Source organism: Fistularia commersonii, chromosome 13, assembly GCF_037954325.1.
Source record: "Fistularia commersonii isolate RoL2024-O1a breed Wild chromosome 13, RoL_Fcom_v1.0, whole genome shotgun sequence".
Taxonomy (NCBI): domain Eukaryota; kingdom Metazoa; phylum Chordata; class Actinopteri; order Syngnathiformes; family Fistulariidae; genus Fistularia; species Fistularia commersonii.
The window spans coordinates 3253816-3279205 of NC_141296.1; the positions used below are offsets into that span (position 1 = coordinate 3253816).

At 42.3% G+C, this 25390-nt stretch overlaps 6 pseudogenes; all 6 read left to right on the forward strand.

The window, feature by feature from the left end:
- Positions 1-754: 754 nt before the first annotated feature.
- Positions 755-4007, forward strand: LOC147227575 (protocadherin alpha-8 pseudogene; annotated as a pseudogene).
- A 924-nt stretch (positions 4008-4931) lies between these two features.
- Positions 4932-7307, forward strand: LOC147227576 (protocadherin alpha-8 pseudogene; annotated as a pseudogene).
- Positions 7308-9052: 1745 nt separating this feature from the next.
- On the forward strand, positions 9053-11510 carry LOC147227577 (protocadherin alpha-8 pseudogene; annotated as a pseudogene).
- A 1813-nt stretch (positions 11511-13323) lies between these two features.
- On the forward strand, positions 13324-15756 carry LOC147227578 (protocadherin alpha-3 pseudogene; annotated as a pseudogene).
- A 1802-nt stretch (positions 15757-17558) lies between these two features.
- On the forward strand, positions 17559-21743 carry LOC147227579 (protocadherin alpha-8 pseudogene; annotated as a pseudogene).
- On the forward strand, positions 21662-24183 carry LOC147227580 (protocadherin alpha-8 pseudogene; annotated as a pseudogene).
- The last annotated feature ends 1207 nt before the right edge of the window (positions 24184-25390 follow it).

The window sequence follows — 25390 nt, forward strand, 5'->3', positions numbered from 1 at the left end:
GGATAGCCTGTAATGTGTAACAGCATAACAAACAAACAAATGTCTGCACAAACACACAAATTCATGATTTGCGGTCAGTTTGTGCTAGACTGCGTGGTTTGTTCATTTGGAAAAATGTCACTGCAGAAACGTTGTAGGAATGATTTAGCTTGCATGCAAACGTGAGTGTTTAATTATCTTTTAAATATACACAAAATTAATTCAATAATTTATTATCGCTACCACTAATCTTTTTTTTTCTTACATAGTGTTTGTATCCAAGAGAAACACAGGATTAAGACACTGTCGTTTTTCATGAAATTTAATTTAAACAATTTATATGAACTTCAAATCACATGTAGATACACAACAACATTAAAATAGGATATAGCTGTATATATGATCACTGAAATGACTGGATAAGCTGTGTTGTATCGCAGTAAACAACAGAAACCAAACAGCAGATTTGTGTTCAAATCGAAAAGGACCAAAGAAGCAGCATCATGAGTCTCAGCCACAGGGTGTCAGTGTCATATCGGCATATACTGTACAGTTGTGATGCACTGCGTGCTGTTGGCCCTTCCCCTTACGATCGGGGTTTTGTTCGGATCTTTGTCGAAGAGACAGTGCCTTCAGCACAGTTGGCTGTCGCCGTTGTGGATTTTTGGCTTTTTCCTCGCAAGGTTATGGTCTGTTTCTTAGCTGTGTAGCTCGTCGATCAGACCGCTGTCTCTCTGTGATCCACGCGTGGGTCGGGGTGAGACGATAGACTGGAACCATGGGAGCAAGAGGACAAAGAGGAGGAACACGGCAGTGGCGGGTAGCCCTCTGTCTCTACGCGGCGCTCAGCTGTTGGGAACTCGTTTCAGCCCAGATCAAATACTCGGTCGCCGAGGAAGTCAAAGTGGGATCCGTCGTGGGAAATGTGGCCAAGGACCTCGGGATGGACGTCATTTCACTGGAGGAGAGACGGTTTCGTATCGTGTCGGGGACCGAAGAGGTTCCGTTCGGACTCCATCAGAACAATGGTGTCTTGTACGTGCGTGAAAATATCAACCGAGAGGAGCTGTGCGAAAAAATGTCGCCGTGCGTGATCAACCTCAAGCTGGTGGCCGAGAACCCCATGGAGATACACTACGTTGCTGTGGAAATCATCGACGTGAACGATAACTCCCCTAGTTTTAACGAAGGAGAGAAAACGTTAGAGATCCCTGAGTCCACCCTCCCCGGCAAACGCTTCCAGTTACCCACGGCCCGAGACCCGGATGTCGGTATCAATACGGTGCGTCTTTATAAACTGAATCAAAATGAATATTTTAGCGTAGAAATTCGAGAAAGGGGAAAGGATAAAATACCTTTTTTGGTTTTACAAAAGATGCTTGATCGAGAAAAGCAAAATAAGCATAGCCTGATTCTGACAGCAGTGGATGGTGGAAATCCGCCGAGATCAGGAACCATGAACGTCACAGTTACTGTTTTGGACTCAAATGATAATAATCCAACATTTGACCAAGAGGTTTATTCTGTAAGCATAGCTGAAAATGTGAATACTGAAACTAAAGTGATCCAGGTTAAAGCAGTAGATCTGGATGAGGGCTCTAATGGAGATATTGAATATTTTTTTGGAAGTGGACTGGATCCTGAAATATATGATATGTTTATCTTGGATAAAAACACTGGGGAAATAAAAGTTAAGGGCAAAATTGACTTTGAGAAAGTTGATGTTTTTAACTTGGACATTCATGCAACTGACAAAGGACAGCCTCCAACAAGTAGTAACTGTCGGATAATTATTAATGTGCTTGATGAAAATGACAACAAACCTGAAATAGAAGTGACGCCCCTTTTAAAAATGATACCTGAGGATTCAAAACCTGGAACAGTGATTTCTCTGATCAGTGTCTCAGACAAAGACGTGGGTCTGAATGGCAAAGTAATATGCAGTCTATCAGAAAATGTCCCATTTGAACTGAAACCATCCTATCAAGATAATATGTATTCGTTGGTTCTTAAAACTGCTCTGGATCGAGAATCCGTGTCACAATATGACGTAACAATAACAGCGACAGACTGTGGTCAGCCTCCTCTTTCCACATTGAAGACTTTGAGTATTGAGGTATCAGACGTCAATGATAACACTCCTCAATTTCTCAAGAATCCAATAGAAATTTACCTGGTAGAAAATAACATTGCGGGAAACTCAATCTTTTCCATAACTGCTGCAGATAAAGACTTAAATGAAAACGCTGCACTGAGTTATCATATAGCTCGGGAGGAGAACAGTCAAGGAAAAATGTCAACATATTTAAACATCAATCCGGAGAATGGACAGATTTCTGCACTGAAGAGTTTTGACTTTGAGTCGGTGAAAACCTTCCAGTTCCAAGTTGTTGCCACTGACTCTGGAAGTCCAGCACTGAGCAGCAACGTGACGGTGAAGGTGTTCATTCTGGATCAGAACGACAACCCTCCGGTCATCCTGTATCCGGTCAGCTCCAACGGCTCTGCCGAAGGCGTGGAGGAGATTCCCCGCAATGTGAACGCAGGACACCTGGTGACTAAAGTCAGAGCCTACGACGCCGATATAGGATATAACGGCTGGTTACTGTTTTCGCTGCAGGAAGTCACTGAGCACAGTCTGTTTGTTTTGGACCGCTATACAGGACAGATCAGAACGCTGCGCTCCTTCACGGAGACGGACGAGGCCGAGCATAAACTGGTCATACTGGTCAAAGACAACGGCAACGTTTCCCTCTCGGCAACAGCTACCGTGCTCGTCAAAGTCGTGGAGCCCAAAGAGGCTTTTGCCGCCTCTGACGTCAAAAGTTCGGCTAAAATCGACGAAGACGACAACGTTACTTTTTACCTGATGATAACTTTGGGCTCAGTCTCAGTGCTCTTTGTCATCAGTATCGTGGTGTTGATCGCAATGCAGTGTTCTAAATCCACGGACTATACTTCTAAATATCTACAAGACGCCAACTATGATGGGACACTGTGTCACAGCATCCAGTACAGATCTGGAGACAAACGCTACATGTTAGTGGGACCCAGGATGAGTATAGGATCTACTATAGTCCCGGGCAGCCAGGCCAACACTCTGGTGCTCCCTGACAGGAGGAAGACTTCTGAAGAGGTAAATCATTAATCTTTCTAATTTTACACCAAAAGATAGTGGGCATACATGAGGAAGTTTTAAAATGGAACGCTGAACCTTTATGCATGACAAGTTTGATAGTGTTATTCATTGGTGATGTAACATCATGTTGATTGTTCATTCGGAAGAAGGGACAGAAACATCAAACTTTGTGGTGGTATTTTTTGGTCATAAGCAAGAAACGTTCATTCTTCAGTATTTGGCATGGGTCATGCAAATCATTTTTTGTGCACCTGTTTTCGACGGGGACACGATGGAAACAATCTCCACAGCACATTGTATGCTGTATGGTTTGTAGTTTTGATTTAGTCATGTCATGTTGTACTTTGACAAATGGATTTTCTAAGTGAACTCTGATAGACTAGTTTGCTCTAGAACCAAACTTATGCTCTAAGTTGATAAAACCAAAGGCTACTGATTGAGTTTCTTCTATATAATTTTATGTTTTATAGTCATTTGGAAATGTGCCACTTTAGAGACTTGGTGCAAATCATTCATCTTGAACTGAAACACAAGCTGCCCTGAGTGCAGGATAAGTGGCAGACGATGGATGGATGGGAATAATGTGGAACTTTGTGTTGGTATATTTTGATGAGAAGTGAGACGTGTTGTTCGCACTGCAGTATATGGAATAACATATGCATATCATCTCTTGTGAGCACATGTTTCAGGGAGGTGCACATGGAAATATATCTCCACAGCACTGCATATGTTTTATTGTCCCAGGCTTTGAGTCATAGTCATATCTTGTTCTACTGTTTAGATAGATAGTTTTGATTTTAGTTGTGATTTTTTTCTATTATGAGGCTTCTGTTGTAGGTTGATAAAATTACCGTCTGCTGATTGTGTTTCCTCCATATTATTGTACTAGTGGTCCTCACGAAAAGAGTTGGAGTTATGTTCCAAGGGTTCTATTGTTAAGTGATTTTGCTGTGAAGCCAACACTTGACTTTCTATCATACTGCCATACAGTATCTGCATACATACAGTATAAGCCATTTGTACTGAACCATTTTACCGTTTCTTTTTCTTTAATGTTTACATTTTCATGCATATAGCCCAATTATAAGCATGAACAATATATACTATTTTGATTTTGTTGAATACCCCGTCATAACTGCATCCTTCAACAAGTATGTTAAGTGAGGACCAGCTGTATGTGATTCTCATTTTGATATTTTGTGCTTGAGAGACCGTTTTGAAATTTATTTTAGTCATTCATTTATTATCTATACCAATAATCCCTATTTTACAATTTTACATGAAGTTTATATTAATGAGCGACCCAGGTCTAAGACCTAAAGCAAAGAGTGTATAGTTTAAATGAAATTTACTTTAGACAATTCATATGAATTTCAAATCACATGTAGATACACAACAACAATCAAATAGGATATTGCTGTATATTTGATCAATGAAATGACTGGATAAACTGTGTTATATCGCAGTAGGCAACAAAAACCGAAACAAACATTCAGCAGATTTGTGTTCAAATCGAAAAAAGACCAAAGAAGCAGCATCATGAGTCTCAGCCACAGGGTGTCAGTGTCATATCGGCATATACTGTACAGTTGTGATGCACTGCGTGCTGTTGGCCCTTCCCCTTACGATCGGGGTTTTGTTCGGATCTTTGTCGAAGAGACAGTGCCTTCGGCACAGTTGGCTGTCGCCGTTGTGAATTTTTGTCTTTTCCTCGCAAGGTTATGGTCTGTTTCTTAGCTTTGTAGCTTGTAGATCAGACTGCTGTCTCTCTGTGATCCACGAGTGGATCGGGGTGAAACGATAGACTGGAACCATGGGAGCAAGAGGACAAAGAGGAGGAACACGGCAGTGGCGGGTAGCCCTCTGTCTCTACGCGGCGCTCAGCTGTTGGGAACTCGTTTCAGCCCAGATCAAATACTCGGTCGCCGAGGAAGTCAAAATGGGATCCGTCGTGGGAAATGTGGCCAAGGACCTCGGGATGGACGTCATTTCACTGGAGGAGAGACGGTTTCGTATCGTGTCGGGGACCGAAGAGGTTCCGTTCGGACTCCACCAGAATAATGGCGTCTTGTACGTGCGTGAAAATATCAACCGAGAGGAGGTGTGCGAAAAAACGTCGCCGTGCGTGATCAACCTCAAGCTGGTGGCCGAGAACCCCATGGAGATACACTACGTTGCTGTGGAAATCATCGACGTGAACGATAACTCGCCCAGTTTTAACGAAGGAGAGAAAACGCTGGAGATCTCGGAGTCCACCCTGCCCGGCAAACGCTTCCAGTTACCCACGGCCCGAGACCCGGATGTCGGTATCAATACGGTGCGTGTTTATAAACTAAATCACAATGAATATTTTACTATCCACATTAGAGAAAGAGGAGAGGACAAAACACCATATTTGGTTTTGCAAAAGACGCTAGATAGAGAAAAGCAAAATGAGCATCGCCTGATTCTGACAGCAGTGGATGGTGGAAATCCGCCGAGATCAGGGACCCTGAACGTCACGGTTACTGTTCTCGATACAAATGATAATGCCCCAATATGTGACCAGGAGGTATATTCCGTGACAATATCGGAAAATGTGAATACTGAAACTAAAGTGATCCAGGTTAAAGCAGTTGATCCAGATGAGGGAGCTAATGGTGATATAGAATATTATTTTGGAAGTGAAATTGACCCGAATATATATATGTTTTTGTTGGATAAAATCACTGGTGAAATAAAAGTTAAGGGCAAAATTGACTTTGAAAAGGTCAGTGTTTATAAGTTGGACATTCATGCAACTGATAAAGGACAGCCTCCAATGAGCAGTGACTGCAGAGTAATTATCAAAGTGCTCGACGAAAATGACAACAAACCTGAAATAGAAGTGACGCCCCTTTTAAAAATGATACCTGAAGATTCAAAACCTGGAACTGTGATTTCTCTGATCAGTGTTTCAGACAAAGACGTGGGTCTGAATGGCAAAGTAATATGCAGTCTTTCAGAAAATGTCCCATTTGAACTGAAACCATCCTATCAAGATAATATGTATTCGCTGGTTCTTAAAACTGCTCTGGATCGAGAATCCTTTTCGCAATATGACGTAACAATAACAGCAACCGACTGCGGTCAGCCTCCTCTTTCCACACTGAAGACTTTGAGTATTGAGGTATCCGACGTAAACGATAATACACCTCAATTTCTCAAGAATCCAATTGAAATTTACCTGGTAGAAAATAACATTGCGGGAAACTCAATCTTTTCCGTTACTGCTGCAGATAAAGACTTAAATGAAAACGCTGCACTGAGTTATCATATAGCTCGGGAGGAGAACAGTCAAGGAAAAATGTCAACGTATTTAAACATCAATCCGGAGAACGGACAGATTTCAGCGCTGAAGAGTTTTGACTTTGAGTCGGTGAAAACCTTCCAGTTCCAAGTTGTTGCCACTGACTCTGGAAGTCCAGCACTGAGCAGCAACGTAACGGTGAAGGTGTTCATTCTGGATCAGAACGACAACCCTCCGGTCATCCTGTATCCGGTCAGCTCCAACGGCTCTGCCGAAGGCGTGGAGGAGATTCCCCGCAATGTGAACGCAGGACACCTGGTGACTAAAGTCAGAGCCTACGACGCCGATATAGGATATAACGGCTGGTTACTGTTTTCGCTGCAGGAAGTCACTGAGCACAGTCTGTTTGTTTTGGACCGCTATACAGGACAGATCAGAACGCTGCGCTCCTTCACGGAGACGGACGAGGCCGAGCATAAACTGGTCATACTGGTCAAAGACAACGGCAACGTTTCCCTCTCGGCAACAGCTACCGTGCTCGTCAAAGTCGTGGAGCCCAAAGAGGCTTTTGCCGCCTCTGACGTCAAAAGTTCGGCCAAAGTCGACGAAGACGACAACGCGACTTTTTACCTGATGATAACTTTGGGCTCAGTCTCAGTGCTCTTTGTCATCAGTATCGTGGTGTTGATCGCAATGCAGTGTTCTAAATCCACGGACTATACTTCTAAATATCTACAAGACGCCAACTATGATGGGACACTGTGTCACAGCATCCAGTACAGATCTGGAGACAAACGCTACATGTTAGTGGGACCCAGGATGAGTATAGGATCTACTATAGTCCCGGGCAGCCAGGCCAACACTCTGGTGCTCCCTGACAGGAGGAAGACTTCTGAAGAGGTAAATCATTTATCTTTCTAACTTTACACCAAAAGATGGTGAACATACATGAGCAGGTTTAAAACAGTGACCTGGATGTTTGATGGTGTTATGCATTCAATAATTGCTGGCTTAGTTTTACATTGCTTAATTTCTGGATAAATGAAATAATGCAGAGCTTTGTGGTGGTATATTCTGATTATACACACGATATGTTGTTCATATGACAGTATTTATGTGTTATAGACATCATCTTTCATGTTAATGAAATCCATCTCCGCAGCGCAGCATAATTTTCATTGCACCTCAGCTTTGAGTCATATATATATAACCTATTCTACTCTGGCAAATGGATTGTAGAATTTAAATGTGTTTTGTCTGTTGTATAACTTGTACTTTAGGTTGATTCACCTACCCTCCATAGAGCGTGTTTCTACTAGACTGTGTGCAGATGTTCTCAGTCATCCAGGTCATGGTGAATTCTTGTCGAACTCCTCTTGTTGTGGCAACTGGACTTGTGCAAATATGTAATAATTACATCAATTACCATGCTCTTTTGTTTAGATCCAAACAAAAGGCCATCATGCTGCCACAACCATTGCCAAGTTTTCGTTTTTGTAGTTATGAGGAAATGTTGTAATTTGAAAACCACTCAGCAAAAGAAGCTTGTAGTTTCCTCTGACCATGGTGCTGAACCCGGACCGCTTCTAATCACACCAGTGTAGGGTGATTGTCCTGAATGAGAGAATGGTTGTCTGTCTGTATATGTGGCCCTGCAATGACTGGCGACCAGTCCAGATTGAACCCTGCCTCTCACCTGATGTGAGTTGGGATAGGCAAGGCATCCCCTTTGACGCTGGATAAACAGCAGAAGATGGATAGATTGGAATAATGTGCAACTTTGTGTGATTATATTTTCATGATATGCGAGGCATTTCGTTGTTTGTACTGCAGTATTTGGAATGACTTATGCATGTCACCATTTGTGAACACCTGTTTGAGGAAGGTTTACATGGAAATCTATCTGCACAGCTCTGCATATGTTTTATTGTTCATGGCTTTGAGTCATAGTCATATCTTGTTTTACTATGGCAGATTGTTTTGAATTTAGATGTGATTCATCTATTATCAGACTTCCGTTGTAGGTTGATAAAACTACTGTCTGTTGATTGTGTTTCCTCTCGATTGCAGTATGCATTTTAGTTATTTGGAAATTTTGCGCTTGAGAAATGTGGGGCTAATCATTCATCTTAAGCCAAAGAATAGTAATTATCCATTACCTTCTTAAATTTTCTTTTACATTCATTGATTGTTTTTATCCATACCAATGATCCCTATTTTTAATTAGATTTCTATTATATGGAACCCAGGAATATGCCGCAAGGCCAAGACTGTATAGTTTCAATTAAATTTGTCTGGCACAAATCATATAAGCTTCAAATCACATGTGATACAGAAATACCTTAAAATAGGATTTTGCTGTATATATGATCTCTGAAATGACTGGATAAGCTGTCTTGTATCGCAGTAAACAACAGAAACCAAACAGCACATTTTTGTTCAAATCGAAAGACGACCAAAGAAGCAGCATCATGAGTCTCAGCCACAGGGTGTCAGTGTCATATCGGCATATACTGTACAGTTGTGATGCACTGCGTGCTGTTGGCCCTTCCCCTTACGATCGGGGTTTTGTTCGGATCTTTGTCGAAGAGACAGTGCCTTCAGCACAGTTGGCTGTCGCCGTTGTGAATTTTTTGCATTTCCTCGCAAGATAATGGTCTGTTTTTTAGCTTTGTAGCTCGTAGATCAGACCGCTGTCTCTCTGTGATCCACGAGTGGGTCGGGGTGAAACGATAGACTGGAGCCATGGGAGCAAGAGGACAAAGAGGAGGAACACGGCAGTGGCGGGTAGCCCTCTGTCTCTACGCGGCGCTCAGCTGTTGGGAACTCGTTTCAGCCCAGATCAAATACTCGGTCGCCGAGGAAGTCAAAGTGGGATCCGTCGTGGGAAATGTGGCCAAGGACCTCGGGATGGACGTCATTTCACTGGAGGAGAGACGGTTTCGTATCGTGTCGGGGACCGAAGAGGTTCCGTTCGGACTCCACCAGAACAATGGTGTCTTGTACGTGCGTGAAAATATCAACCGAGAGGAGATGTGCGAAAAAACGTCGCCGTGCGTGATCAACCTCAAGCTGGTGGCCGAGAACCCCATGGAGATACACTACGTTGCTGTGGAAATCATCGACGTGAACGATAACTCCCCTAGTTTTAACGAAGGAGAGAAAACGTTGGAAATCTCGGAGTCCACCCTCCCCGGCAGACGCTTCCAGTTACCCACGGCCCGAGACCCGGATGTCGGTATCAATACGGTGCGTGTTTATAAACTAAATCACAATGAATATTTTAGTATCGAAATTCGAGAAAGGGGAAAGGATAAAATACCTTTTTTGATTTTACAAAAGATGCTTGATCGAGAAAAGCAAAATGAGCATAGCCTGATTCTGACAGCAGTGGATGGTGGAAATCCGCCGAGATCTGGAACCCTGAACGTCACAGTTACTGTTCTGGACTCAAATGATAATACTCCAATATTTGACCAAGAGGTATATTCTGTAACCATAGCTGAAAATGTAAATACTGATACAAAAGTGATTCAAGTTAAAGCCATAGATCTGGATGAGGGATCCAATGGAGATATTGAGTATAATTTTGGAAGTGAAATTGATCCTGAAATATATGATATGTTTATCTTGGATAAAAACACTGGGGAAATAAAAGTTAAGGGCAAAATCGACTTTGAGAAAGTTGATGTTTATAACATAGATGTTCATGCAACTGACAAAGGACATTCTCCAACAAGTAGTAATTGTCGGGTAATTATTAATGTGCTTGATGAAAATGACAACAAACCCGAAATAGAACTGACACCCCTTTTAAAGATGATCCCTGAAGATTCAAAACCTGGAACTGTGATTTCTCTGATCAGTGTTTCAGACAAAGACGTGGGTCTGAATGGCAAAGTAATATGCAGTCTATCAGAAAATGTCCCATTCGAACTGAAACCATCTTATCAAGATAATATGTATTCGCTGGTTCTTAAAACTGCTCTGGATCGAGAATCCGTGTCACAATATGATGTCACAATAACAGCAACAGACTGCGGTCAGCCTCCTCTTTCCACATTGAAGACTTTGAGTATTGAGGTATCAGACGTAAATGATAACACTCCTCAATTTCTCAAGAATCCAATAGAAATTTACCTGGTAGAAAATAACATTGCGGGAAACTCAATCTTTTCCGTGACTGCGGCAGATAAAGACTTAAATGAAAACGCTGCACTGAGTTATCATATAGCTCGGGAGGAGAACAGTCAAGGAAAAATGTCAACATATTTAAACATTAATCCTGAGAACGGACAGATTTCAGCACTGAAGAGTTTTGACTTTGAGAGCCTCAAGACCTTCCAGTTCCAAGTTGTTGCCACTGACTCTGGAAGTCCAGCTCTGAGCAGCAACGTGACGGTGAAGGTGTTCATTCTGGATCAGAACGACAACCCTCCGGTCATCCTGTATCCGGTCAGCTCCAACGGCTCTGCCGAAGGCGTGGAGGAGATTCCCCGCAATGTGAACGCAGGACACCTGGTGACTAAAGTCAGAGCCTACGACGCCGATATAGGATATAACGGCTGGTTACTGTTTTCGCTGCAGGAAGTCACTGAGCACAGTCTGTTTGTTTTGGACCGCTATACAGGACAGATCAGAACGCTGCGCTCCTTCACGGAGACGGACGAGGCAGAGCATAAACTGGTCATACTGGTCAAAGACAACGGCAACGTTTCCCTCTCGGCAACAGCTACCGTGCTCGTCAAAGTCGTGGAGCCCAAAGAGGCTTTTGCCGCTTCCGACGTCAAAAGTTCGGCCAAAGTCGACGAAGACGACAACGTGACTTTTTACCTGATGATAACTTTGGGCTCAGTCTCAGTGCTCTTTGTCATCAGTATCGTGGTGTTGATCGCAATGCAGTGTTCTAAATCCACGGACTATACTTCTAAATATCTACAAGACGCCAACTATGATGGGACACTGTGTCACAGCATCCAGTACAGATCTGGAGACAAACGCTACATGTTAGTGGGACCCAGGATGAGTATAGGATCTACTATAGTCCCGGGCAGCCAGGCCAACACTCTGGTGCTCCCTGACAGGAGGAAGACTTCTGAAGAGGTAAATCATTTATCTTTCTAACTTTACATCAGAAGATGTTGGACATACATGAGCAAGTTTAAAACTGTGACATGGGTGTTGGATGGTTTTACGCATTCAAGCATTGCTGGTTTAGTCTTTGGTTGCTTATTTTTTCTGGATAAATGAAATAATGCAGAGCGTTGCGGTTGTATTGTCTGATGATAGTTAGATATTTTGTTCATACAGCAGCATTTATGAATTTTTAAAGCATCTTTGTAAGATCCTGTTTCATGCAGGTAAAATTGAAATCTATCTCCACACCACAGCGTACACTTTATTGTTCATTACTTTGTGTCGTAGTTGTATTATATTTTCCTCTCTTCAAATGTATTTTAGGCCTTAAATATGTTTTGTCTGTTGTCAAAATGGTGCTTTAGGTTGATCCGAGCATTGCTGATTTAGTTATAGGTTGCTTCATTTTTTCTGGAGGAACACTGTGGAACACTGTGGTTGTATATTCTGGTTATACTGAGCTATGTTGTTGTTCATGTGACAGTATCTCTGGGTTATGAACATCATCTTTCATCTAGATACAGAATGAAATCCATCTCCACAGCACAACATTAGTTTCATTGCCCCTAAGGTTTGAGTCATAGTTGTATCATATTCTGCTCTGGCAAATGGATTTTAGAATTTAATTGTGTTTTATTTGTTGTCTAAGTTGTACTATAGGTTGATAAAACCACCGTCTACAGATTGGGTTTCTACTTGACTGTGGTTGGATGTTCTCAGTCATCCAGGTCATGGAGAATTCTTGTTGAATTCTTCTTGTTGTGGCAACTGGATTGAGCGATTTAGCAATAGTTATGTTAATTATTGTGCTCTTTTGTTTAGATCCGAACAAAAGGGTAACATGTTGCCACAGCCATTTCCAAGTTGTTGTTTTCATCAGGAAATGTAAGAATTTGAAAACCACTCTGCCAAAGAAGCTCGTGGTTTCCTCTGTCCATGGTGCTGAACCCAGACCGCTTCTGATCACATCAGTGTAGGGTCAAAGTCAAGATACTGATGCATTCTCAAAGAGATCAATAGTTTAAACAGAAGACCAGATTGACTCGCTTATATTTGTGAGATCAATATCTTGTGTTGTGACATTTTTTTTCACCTGCATCACGAATAATTCTTTGGATTACTTTTTATTACTGTTATTTTTGACAACACTGAATTTGCATCTGAGGTAATGGTTGCCCCTGGTTTGATTCGGTCAAGGGAACCTTTCTGTGTGGAGTTTGCATGTCAGAGTCTCACAGTCCAAAAACGTGCAGCATGTTTATTTGAAAAAATTGGGAAAAAATTTCCCTGTATGAGTGAGTGAATTTGTGACTGACTGGAGGTCAGTCCAGTGTGAAACCCACCACTCACCCGATGGCAGCGGGGACAGGCTCCAGCCTCCCCTGCGACACTGAGTGCAGGATAAGTGGCAGAAGTAGATGGATGGATGGTGAATGGTTGCCAGGTGTTGACAGATGTGTATTTTGGTTAAATCTTCGTGGCATCAATTAAATCTCCTGTAAATCAATATTTTGAGGACGAAACTGAGGTTTTGATAGCAGGTTGATCCCAAAACTGATAACCTTATTTTTCTCACTGGAGTTCCGTGATTGAAATCCGCACGCGCACGCGCACGTCCAGCCAGCAAAACGTCAGACCGCCCCTTTTTCCTCTGGGTGTCAATGTTACATCGGGATACAGCGGAATCAGCCCGTCCCTCCCCTCCGAAACCTTTTGTTTGCCGTGGATATAACGGACACCGTGTCTGACTTTCGCCCGTCGCCGTTCGAATCGTGTTTGAAGCCTCGCTGCAAAACCCGTCTGGACAGAAAAATATCAGTTGGAACGCCTGCTGATCGCGGAAAGTGGATTTTGTTGCCGTGCCGCGATGCGCACTGAAAGGCCTCCTCGGACGAGGGGTTTCTCCTGGATCTCCTTTTGTGTGGTTCTCCTGCTGCTTTCTGCAAACCGGGCTCTGGCGGAAATACGGTACTCTGTCGCCGAAGAAGTGAAAGAGGGAACCGTTGTCGGAAACGTTGCGAAGGATCTCGGCCTTGACGTCGCTTCGCTGAGCGATCGGCGGTTCCGCGTCGTTTCAGAAACCAAGGATGCGTTTTTTGACGTGAGTGACCAGACTGGAGTTCTGTATGTCAACAGGAAGATCGACAGAGATGGTTTCTGTCAGGGACGCAGCGCCTGTGTGGTTGAGCTCAAAGTCATAGTGGAAAGCCCTTTGGAAATCCATTATGCAGTTGTGGAGATTACCGACGTGAACGATCACGCCCCGAGTTTTCCCGAAAGAGGACAAACCTTTGAAATAGCAGAACATACGCTGCCGGGACGCCGATTTCAATTGCACACTGCGCTTGATCCGGACGCTGGCATCAATTCTATCCGCACCTACACGTTGCCTCCAAACGAGCACTTTGAGGTGGATATCCGCCAGAGCGATGAAGAGAAAATACCTTTTTTAGTGCTGAAGAAATCGTTAGATAGAGAAATCAAAAATAAACATTCACTAATCGTGACGGCTTTGGATGGAGGTAAACCTCAGCGCTCTGGAACATTGAATGTTACCATTACTGTTCTGGACAGTAATGATAACCATCCAGTATTTAGTAAGGATGTTTACCAAATTGAAATACAGGAAAATATTCCAGTTGGCTCTGTGATATTTAAATTGAATGCAACAGATCCCGATGAAGGATTTAATGGTGAAATTGAGTACAGCCTTTCTAAAACCCTAAAGAAAAATGTATATGGTGTTTTTGAATTGAACAATTTATCTGGAGAAATAATAGTGAAAGGACCGATTGACTTCGAAGAAAACGATGTTTTCAAACTGGACATTGAGGCTTCAGATAAAGGAACACCTCCTCGGACAGGTGAGTGCAGAGTCATTATAAAGATCATAGATGTTAATGATAATCCACCGGAGATAGAAGTCACTTCACTGTCTAACACAGTGTCTGAGGACTCCAAACCTGGAACTGTAATTTCTCTCATCAGCGTGAAGGATAAAGATTCAGGTGTGAATGGAAAGATAGTCTCAAGCATTACTGAGAACACACCATTTGAACTGAGGCCGTCTTACAAGGAGAACATATATTCAGTTGTCACTACAGAGGTTCTGGATCGAGAGGACGTAGCACATTATGAGATAACAATAAAAGCCACCGACTGTGGTGAGCCGCCCTTATCCACTGTAAAAACAATTCAGTTTCAGATATCAGATGTAAATGACAACAGTCCACATTTTGAACAAAATCCTTTACAGCTATATGTGATTGAGAATAATATTGCTGGAGCGTCATTATTCTCTGTAAGTGCAAGGGATAATGATATCAATGATAATGCAGTCATCTCATACCGTATAGCAAGAGAAGGAAATCAAAATGAAATGTCATCTTTCCTCAATATAAATCCAGAAAATGGACAGATTTCTGCACTGAAGAGTTTTGACTTTGAGTCGGTGAAAACCTTCCAGTTCCAAGTTGTTGCCACTGACTCTGGAAGTCCAGCACTGAGCAGCAACGTGACGGTGAAGGTGTTCATTCTGGATCAGAACGACAACCCTCCGGTCATCCTGTATCCGGTCAGCTCCAACGGCTCTGCCGAAGGCGTGGAGGAGATTCCCCGAAATGTGAACACAGGACACCTGGTGACTAAAGTCAGAGCCTACGACGCCGATATAGGATATAACGGCTGGTTACTGTTTTCGCTGCAGGAAGTCACTGAGCACAGTCTGTTTGTTTTGGACCGCTATACAGGACAGATCAGAACGCTGCGCTCCTTCACGGAGACGGACGAGGCCGAGCATAAACTGGTCATACTGGTCAAAGACAACGGCAACGTTTCCCTCTCGGCAACAGCTACCGTGTTTGTCAAAGTTGTTGAGCCCAAAGAGGCTTTTGCCGCTTCCGACGTCAAAAGTTCGGCCAAAGTCGACGAAGACGACAACGTTACTTTTTACCTGATGATAACTTTGGGCTCAGTCTCAGTGCTCTTTGTCATCAGTATCGTGGTGTTGATCGCAATGCAGTGTTCTAAATCCACGGACTATACTTCTAAATATCTACAAGACGCCAACTATGATGGGACACTGTGTCACAGCATCCAGTACAGATCTGGAGACAAACGCTACATGTTAGTGGGACCCAGGATGAGTATAGGATCTACTATAGTCCCGGGCAGCCAGGCCAACACTCTGGTGCTCCCTGACAGGAGGAAGACTTCTGAAGAGGTAAATCATTAATCTTTCTAATTTTACACCAAAAGATAGTGGGCATACATGAGGACGTCTTAAAATGGAACACTGAAACTTTATTAATGGATATTTTAATGCCGTTACTCATTGCTGATTCAACATTATGATGCTTGCTCATTTTGAAAAGGGGAAAGAAACGTCAAACTTTGTGGTGGTATTTTTTGGTCATAAGCAAGAAATGTTCATTCTTCAGTATTTTGCATGGGTCATACAAATCATCTCTTTGCACCTGTTATTGGCAGGGACATGATAGAAACAATCTCCACAGCACATTGTATGCTGTATTGTTTGTAGTTTTGATTTAGTCATGTACTGTTGTACTTTGACAAATGGATTTTTGAAGTGAACTCTGATAGACTAGAAAACTCTAGAATCAAACTTGCGCTCGAGGTTAATGTAACCATAGTCTACTGATTGGGCTTCTTCTATATAACTGTATGTGTTATTGTCATTTGGAAATGGGCCACTTTCGAGACTTGGTGCAAATCATTCATCTTGAACTGAAACACAAGCCACTGGTGTGCTCGATAAGTGGCAGACAATGGATGGATGGGAATAATGTGGAACTTTGTGCTGGAATATTTTGATAAGTCAGACATATTGTTTTCTTCGTATTGCAGTATATGGAATAACTTATGCATATCATCTCTTGTGAGCACATGTTTTAGGGAGGTACACATGGAAATCTATCTCCGCAGTACTGTGTATGTCTTCTTGTCCATGGCTTTGAGTCATAGTCATATCTTGTTCTCCTGTACAGATAGAGTTTTGAATTAACTTGTGATTTGTCTGTTATGAGGTTTCATTTCTAGGCTGATAAAACTACTGTCAGCTGATTGTGATTCCTCCAGATTATTGTGTGATTATAAGTGGTCCTCACTAAGCAATGGGGTTAAGTTCCAAGGGTTCTGTTGGTAAGCGATTTTGCTGTGAAGCCAAACACTTGAATTTCTACACTACGAACATACAGTATTTGCATACATACAGTATAAGCCATTTGTACTGAATTATTTTACCATTTCTTTTTCTTTAATCTTTATATTTGCATGAACATAGCCCAATTATAAGCCTGTACAATATCTACTATTTTAATTTTGTTGGAAAACCCATCATAACTGTCGTCATTCAACAAGTATGTTATTAAGTGAGGACCAGATGTATGCAATTCTCATTTTGAAATTTTCTGCTTGAGAGACCTTTTAAAAATGTATTTTAGTCATTCATTTATTATCTATACCAATAATCCCTATTTTACAATTTTACGTTATGTTAATATCAAAGAGTCAAACAGGTCGAAGACCTAAAGCAAAGAGTGTATAGTTTCAATGAAATTTACTTTTCACAATTCATATTAGCTTCAAATCACATTCAGATATACAGGAACAATAAAATAGGATATTGCTGCATATTTGATGTCTGAAATGACTGGATTAGCTGTGTTGTATCGCAGTAAACATCAAAAAACAAAACAAACATGCAGCAGTTTTGTGTTCAAATCGAAAAAAGACCAAAGAAGCAGCATCGTGAGTCTCAGCCACAGGGTGTCAGTGTCATATCGGCATATGCTGTACAGTTGTGATGCACTGCGTGCTGTTGGCCCTTCCCCTTACGATCGGGGTTTTGTTCGGATCTTTGTCGAAGAGACAGTGCCTTCAGCACAGTTGGCTGTCGCCGTTGTGAATTTTTTGCATTTCCTCGCAAGATTATGGTCTGTTTTTTAGCTTTGTAGCTCGTAGATCAGACCGCTGTCTCTCTGTGATCCACGGGTGGGTCGGGGTGAAACGATAGACTGGAACCATGGGAGCAAGAGGACAAAGAGGAGGAACACGGCAGTGGCGGGTAGCCCTCTGTCTCTACGCGGCGCTCAGCTGTTGGGAACTCGTTTCAGCCCAGATCAAATACTCGGTCGCCGAGGAAGTCAAAGTGGGATCCGTCGTGGGAAATGTGGCCAAGGACCTCGGGATGGACGTCATTTCACTGGAGGAGAGACGGTTTCGTATCGTGTCGGGGACCGAAGAGGTTCCGTTCGGACTCCACCAGAACAATGGTGTCTTGTACGTGCGTGAAAAGATCAACCGAGAGGAGATGTGCGAAAAAACGTCGCCGTGCGTGATCAACCTCAAGCTGGTGGCCGAGAACCCCATGGAGATACACTACGTTGCTGTGGAAATCATCGACGTGAACGATAACTCGCCCAGTTTTAACGAAGGAGAGAAAAAGCTTGAAATCCCGGAGTCCACCCTCCCCGGCAGACGCTTCCAGTTACCCACGGCCCGCGATCCGGATGTTGGTATCAATACGGTGCGTGTTTATAAACTGAATCAAAATGAATGTTTTAGTGTACAAATTCAAGAACGTGGTGTGGAAAAAATACCGTTTTTGGTTTTACAAAAGATGCTGGATCGAGAAAAGCAAAATGAGCATAGCCTGATTCTGACAGCAGTGGATGGTGGAAATCCGCCGAGATCTGGAACCCTGAACGTCACCGTTACTGTTCTGGACTCAAACGATAATAATCCAGTATTTGGCCAAGAGGTATATTCTGTAAGCATAGCTGAAAACGTGAACCCTGACACTAAAGTGATCCAGGTGAAAGCAGTAGATCTGGATGAGGGATCCAGTGGAGATATTGAGTATTTTTTTGGAAGTGAAATTGACCCGAAAATACATGATCTATTTTTTTTGGATAAAAATACTGGTGAAATAAAAGTTAAGGGAAAAATTGACTTTGAGATGGTCAGTGTTTATAACTTAGATATTCATTCGACTGACAAAGGACAGCCTCCGTTGAGCAGTGACTGCAGAGTAATTATCAAAGTGCTCGATGAAAATGACAACAAACCTGAAATAGAAGTGACGCCCCTTTTAAAAATGATACCTGAAGATTCAAAACCTGGAACTGTGATTTCTCTGATCAGTGTTTCAGACAAAGACGTGGGTCTGAATGGCAAAGTAATATGCAGTCTTTCAGAAAATGTCCCATTCGAACTGAAACCATCCTATCAAGATAATATGTATTCGCTGGTTCTTAAAACTGCTCTGGATCGAGAATTTGTTTCGCAATATGGGGTAACAATAACAGCAACCGACTGTGGTCAGCCTCCTCTTTCCACATTGAAGACTTTGAGTATTGAGGTGTCAGACGTAAATGATAACACTCCTCAATTTCTCACGAATCCAGTTGAAATTTACCTGGTAGAAAATAACATTGCGGGAAACGCCATCTTTTCCGTTACTGCTGCAGATAAAGACTTAAATGAGAACGCTGCACTGAGTTATCATATATCTCGGGAGGAGAACAGTCAAGGAAAAATGTCAACATATTTAAACATTAATCCTGAGAACGGACAGATTTCAGCGCTGAAGAGTTTTGACTTTGAATCGGTGAAAACCTTCCAGTTCCAAGTTGTTGCCACTGACTCTGGAAGTCCAGCACTGAGCAGCAACGTGACGGTGAAGGTGTTCATTCTGGATCAGAACGACAACCCTCCGGTCATCCTGTATCCGCTCAGCTCCAACGGCTCTGCCGAAGGCGTGGAGGAGATTCCCCGCAATGTGAACGCAGGACACCTGGTGACTAAAGTCAGAGCCTACGACGCCGATATAGGATATAACGGCTGGTTACTGTTTTCGCTGCAGGAAGTCACTGAGCACAGTCTGTTTGTTTTGGACCGCTATACAGGACAGATCAGAACGCTGCGCTCCTTCACGGAGACGGACGAGGCCGAGCATAAACTGGTCATACTGGTGAAAGACAACGGCAACGTTTCCCTCTCGGCAACAGCTACCGTGCTCGTCAAAGTCGTGGAGCCCAAAGAGGCTTTTGCCGCTTCCGACGTCAAAAGTTCGGCCAAAGTTGACGAAGACGACAACGTGACTTTTTACCTGATGATAACTTTGGGCTCAGTCTCAGTGCTCTTTGTCATCAGTATCGTGGTGTTGATCGCAATGCAGTGTTCTAAATCCACGGACTATACTTCTAAATATCTACAAGACGCCAACTATGATGGGACACTGTGTCACAGCATCCAGTACAGATCTGGAGACAAACGCTACATGTTAGTGGGACCCAGGATGAGTATAGGATCTACTATAGTCCCGGGCAGCCAGGCCAACACTCTGGTGCTCCCTGACAGGAGGAAGACTTCTGAAGAGGTAAATTATTTATCTTTCTAACATAACAAAAGATGAAGAACATACATGAGCGAGTTCAAAACTGTGACACGGGTGTTTGATGGTGTTCTGCAGTCAAGCATCGCTGGTTTAGTCTTCGACTGTTATTTTTTCTGGATAAATGAAATAATGTTGAGCTTTGTGTTTATATATTGTGATTGTAGTTAGATATGTTGATGTTCAAATGGCAGCATTTGTTATGTGTTATGCAAATCATCTTTTGCGAGAACCTGTTTCAAGCAGGTACACAAAGAAATCCATCTCTACAGCACAGCGTAATTTTTTTTCTCCACGGCTTTGAGTCGTAGTTGTATCCTATTCTACTCTGGCAAATGGATTTTATAATTTAAATATGTTGTGTATGTGGTCAAACTTGATCTTTTGGTTGATTCAGCCACCATCTACAGATTTTGTCCCTACTCGACTGTGTTGAGATTCTCTATCATCCAGGTCATGGAGAATAATTTTCAATATCATCTTGTTGTGGCAACTGCACTTGAATTTCTTCACTTGAAGATGTTTCGTTCAACAGGGTGGCTTGGTCATTTGGAAAAATGTGACTGCAGAAACATTGAAGTAATCATTCGGCTTAAATGCAAGTGTATTAATTATCTTTTTAAAATGTATCAAATTAATTAATTCCTTCATTTATTATTCATACCACTCATCCTTATTTCACTTCCTTTTAGTATTGAAAGAAATCCAGGGCCAAGACATTTTCAGTCAACTATTCATGACATTTGGTTTGCACAACTCTTTTAATCTTCACACCTTATGGAAATAGACATCAGTGAAACTGAAGAGGGCTGGATATTTGATTTTAGAATTCGATGATTGGCAAAAATAGTGTGCAGCATAACAACTAAAAACAAAAACAAGAAACATAAGAAAGACAAAAGAAAAGATTTATTAAGATCATTTTAAAGATCTTTTTGTACAATAGATAAAAGCTTTCCAAAATATGCATATATTTAAAAAATGGTGTGGATACTTTATTTACACTTGAAAAGTGATCTCTGGCGTTGAAGCCTGGATAAACTGTGTTGTGTAACAGCAAAACAAACAAACATAAAAACACCTGCACAAACACACAAATACATGATTTGTGGTTAATTCGCACTAGACTGTGTGGTTTGGTCATTTGGAAAAATGTCACTGCAGAAACATTGTAGTAATCCTTCAGCTTGAATGCAAACCTGAATTCTTCATTTTCTCTTAAATATACACAAAATTCGATCATTAATTCAATTACTATTAATACCAATAATCCTTTTTTTACATGTTTGTATTCAAGAGAAACCCAGGATTTAGACACTGTGGTTTTTCATGAAATATAATTTTTCTATTTTAAGTTGCTTTGGATAAAAGCTTCTGCCAAATGCAATGTAATGTAATGTAATAATTTTGCACAATTCATATGAACTTCAAATCACATGTAGATACACAACAACAATAGAATAGGATATTGCTGTATATTTTATCTCTGAAATGACTGGATAAGCTGTCTTGTATCGCAGTCAACAACAAAAATCGAAACAAACAGACAGCAGATTTGTGTCAAAATCGAAAAAGACCAAAGTAGCAGCATCATGAGTCTCAGCCACAGGGTGTCAGTGTCATATCGGCATATACTGTACAGTTGTGATGCACTGCGTGCTGTTGGCCCTTCCCCTTACGATCGGGGTTTTGTTCGGATCTTTGTCGAAGAGACAGTGCCTTCAGCACAGTTGGTTGTCGCCGTTGTGGATTTTTGGCTTTTTCCCGCAAAATGATGGTTTGTGTCGCAGCTGTGTAGCTCGTAGATCAGACCGCTGTCTCTCTGTGATCCACGCGTGGGTCGGGGTGAAACGATAGACTGGAACCATGGGAGCAAGAGGACAAAGAGGAGGAACACGGCAGTGGCGGGTAGCCCTCTGTCTCTACGCGGCGCTCAGCTGTTGGGAACTCGTTTCAGCCCAGATCAAATACTCGGTCGCTGAGGAAATCAAAGTGGGATCCGTCGTGGGAAATGTGGCCAAGGACCTCGGGATGGACGTCATTTCACTGGAGGAGAGACGGTTTCGTATCGTGTCGGGGACCGAAGAGGTTCCGTTCGGACTCCACCAGAACAATGGTGTCTTGTACGTGCGCGGAAATATCAACCGAGAGGAGATGTGCGCAAAAATGTCGCCGTGCGTGATCAACCTCAAGCTGGTGGCCGAGAACCCCATGGAGATACACTACGTTGCTGTGGAAATCATCGACGTGAACGATAACTCGCCCAGTTTTAACGAAGGAGAGAAAACGCTTGAAATCTCTGAGTCCACCCTGCCTGGTAAACGCTTCCACTTACCCACGGCTCGAGACCCGGATGTTGGTATCAATACGGTGCGTGTTTATAGACTGAATCAAAATGAATATTTTAGTGTTGAAATTCGAGAAAGAGGAGAGGATAAAATACCTTTTTTGGTTTTACAAAAGATGTTGGATCGAGAAAAGCAAAAAGAGCATAGCCTGATTCTGACAGCAGTGGATGGTGGAAATCCGCCGAGATCAGGGACCCTGAACGTCACAGTTGCTGTTCTCGATACTAATGATAATGCTCCAGTATTTGAACAAGAGGTATATTCCGTGACAATATCGGAAAATGTCAACATTCAAACTAAAGTGATCCAGATTAAAGCAGTGGATCTGGATGAGGGATCCAATGGAGATATTGAATATAATTTTGGAAGCGAAGTAGATCCAAATTTATATGATATGTTTTTGTTGGATAGAAACACTTGTGAAATAAAAGTTAAGGGCAAAATTGACTTTGAGAAGGTCAATGTTTATAAGTTAGACATTCATGCAACTGATAAAGGACAGCCTCCAATGAGCAGTGACTGCAGGGTAATTATAAAAGTGCTTGACGAAAATGACAACCAACCTGAAGTGGAAGTGACGCCCCTTTTAGAAATGATACCTGAAGATTCAAAACCTGGAACTGTGATTTCTCTGATCAGTGTTTCAGACAAAGACGTGGGTCTGAATGGCAAAGTAATATGCAGTCTTTCAGAAAATGTCCCATTCGAACTGAAACCATCCTATCAAGATAATATGTATTCGCTGGTTCTTAAAACTGCTCTGGATCGAGAATCCGTTTCGCAATATCACGTGACAATAACAGCAACAGACTGTGGTCAGCCTCCTCTTTCCACATTGAAGACTTTGAGTATTGAGGTATCAGACGTCAATGATAACACTCCTCAATTTCTCACGAATCCAGTTGAAATTTACCTGGTAGAAAATAACATTGGGGGAAACGCCATCTTTTCAGTGACTGCTGCAGATAAAGACTTAAATGAAAACGCTGCACTGAGTTATCATATAGCTCGGGAGGAGAACAGTCAAGGAAAAATGTCAACATATTTAAACATTAATCCTGAGAACGGACAGATTTCAGCGCTGAAGAGTTTTGACTTTGAATCGGTGAAAACCTTCCAGTTCCAAGTTGTTGCCACTGACTCTGGAAGTCCAGCACTGAGCAGCAACGTGACGGTGAAGGTGTTCATTCTGGATCAGAACGACAACCCTCCGGTCATCCTGTATCCGCTCAGCTCCAACGGCTCTGCCGAAGGCGTGGAGGAGATTCCCCGCAATGTGAACGCAGGACACCTGGTGACTAAAGTCAGAGCCTACGACGCCGATATAGGATATAACGGCTGGTTACTGTTTTCGCTGCAGGAAGTCACTGAGCACAGTCTGTTTGTTTTGGACCGCTATACAGGACAGATCAGAACGCTGCGCTCCTTCACGGAGACGGACGAGGCCGAGCATAAACTGGTCATACTGGTCAAAGACAACGGCAACGTTTCCCTCTCGGCAACAGCTACCGTGCTCGTCAAAGTCGTGGAGCCCAAAGAGGCTTTTGCCGCTTCCGACGTCAAAAGTTCGGCCAAAGTCGACGAAGACGACAACGTTACTTTTTACCTGATGATAACTTTGGGCTCAGTCTCAGTGCTGTTTGTCATCAGCATCGTGGTGTTGATCGCAATGCAGTGTTCTAAATCCACGGACTATACTTCTAAATATCTACAAGACGCCAACTATGATGGGACACTGTGTCACAGCATCCAGTACAGATCTGGAGACAAACGCTACATGTTAGTGGGACCCAGGATGAGTATAGGATCTACTATAGTCCCGGGCAGCCAGGCCAACACTCTGGTGCTCCCTGACAGGAGGAAGACTTCTGAAGAGGTAAATCATTTATCTTTCTAACTTTAAACCAGAAGATGGTGGACACACTGTACTTGAGCAAGTTTAAAACTGTGACCTGGGTGTTTGATGGTGATATGCATTCAACCAATGCTGGTTTAATGTTACATTGCTTAGTTTCTGGATGAATGAAAAAGGGTCGAGCGTTATAGTTGTTGATTCTCATTAAATGAGAATGGTTTAAGAAGAATCGCGAGATATGTTGTTGTTCATATAGCAGTATTTATTATGAATTATGCAAACCATCTTTACATCAGATACATAATGAAATCCATCTCCACAACAGAAGTCCCATTGCCCCATAGCTTTGAGTCGTCGTTGTATACTCTACTCTGGCAAATGGATTTTAGAATCAAATATGTTTCATCTTTTTGTCTGGAACATCCCTTCATGGGTGGTGTTTATTTCAAGCATTTCTGTTTCAATTTCACAACGCTTATTTTTTCTTGATTAAGGAAATAATGTGGAACTTTGTGCTGTTATATATTCAGAATAAGTTACACATGTTCTTGTTTGTACTGCACTATTTGGAGTGACCTGTTTTAGGGAGTCACACATGAAAATCTATCTCCACAGCACTGCATATGTTTTATTGTCCATGGCCTTGAGTCATAGTCAAATTTTTTCTACTATTGCAGATAGAGTTTTGAATTTACTTGTGATTTGCCTCTTATCAGGCTTCTGTTGTAGGTTAATATAACTACCATATGCTGATTGTGTTCTGATAGATTATTGCAGTGTTTCCCAACCTTTTTTGAGCTGTGGCACATATTTTATATTAGAAAAATCACACAGCACACCACCAAATAAATATGTCAAAGTTTTTAATGAAATACAATGAAACCGTTGTCTCAATGTACTTACTTAGTGTGGAAAAATTGCCGTGTCTGGTTGAACACAAAGTTCTTGTAGGAACTGAGGAAACACAGTCCCTTTCAGTGTATTTTCTTGAGCTCACCTTTTTTAAACTTTTGTCTGACTTCTAATCATACTCGGCCCTTCATCTGGGTCGGAATGTTCTCCAGGACCAGAGGGTCCTGATTGATCACTTTTTCTTCTTCCTAAAATATTTATCCATGCCGTATCACTGCCGCTGTCTCATTAGAAGCATCACTAATGACTGCTGTTTGAGCAGCTGCAGGGAGATATACAGGTTCATTCACTACCTGTTGCCATCTAGTGCCATTCCGCAGATGATTTGGTACCGGTC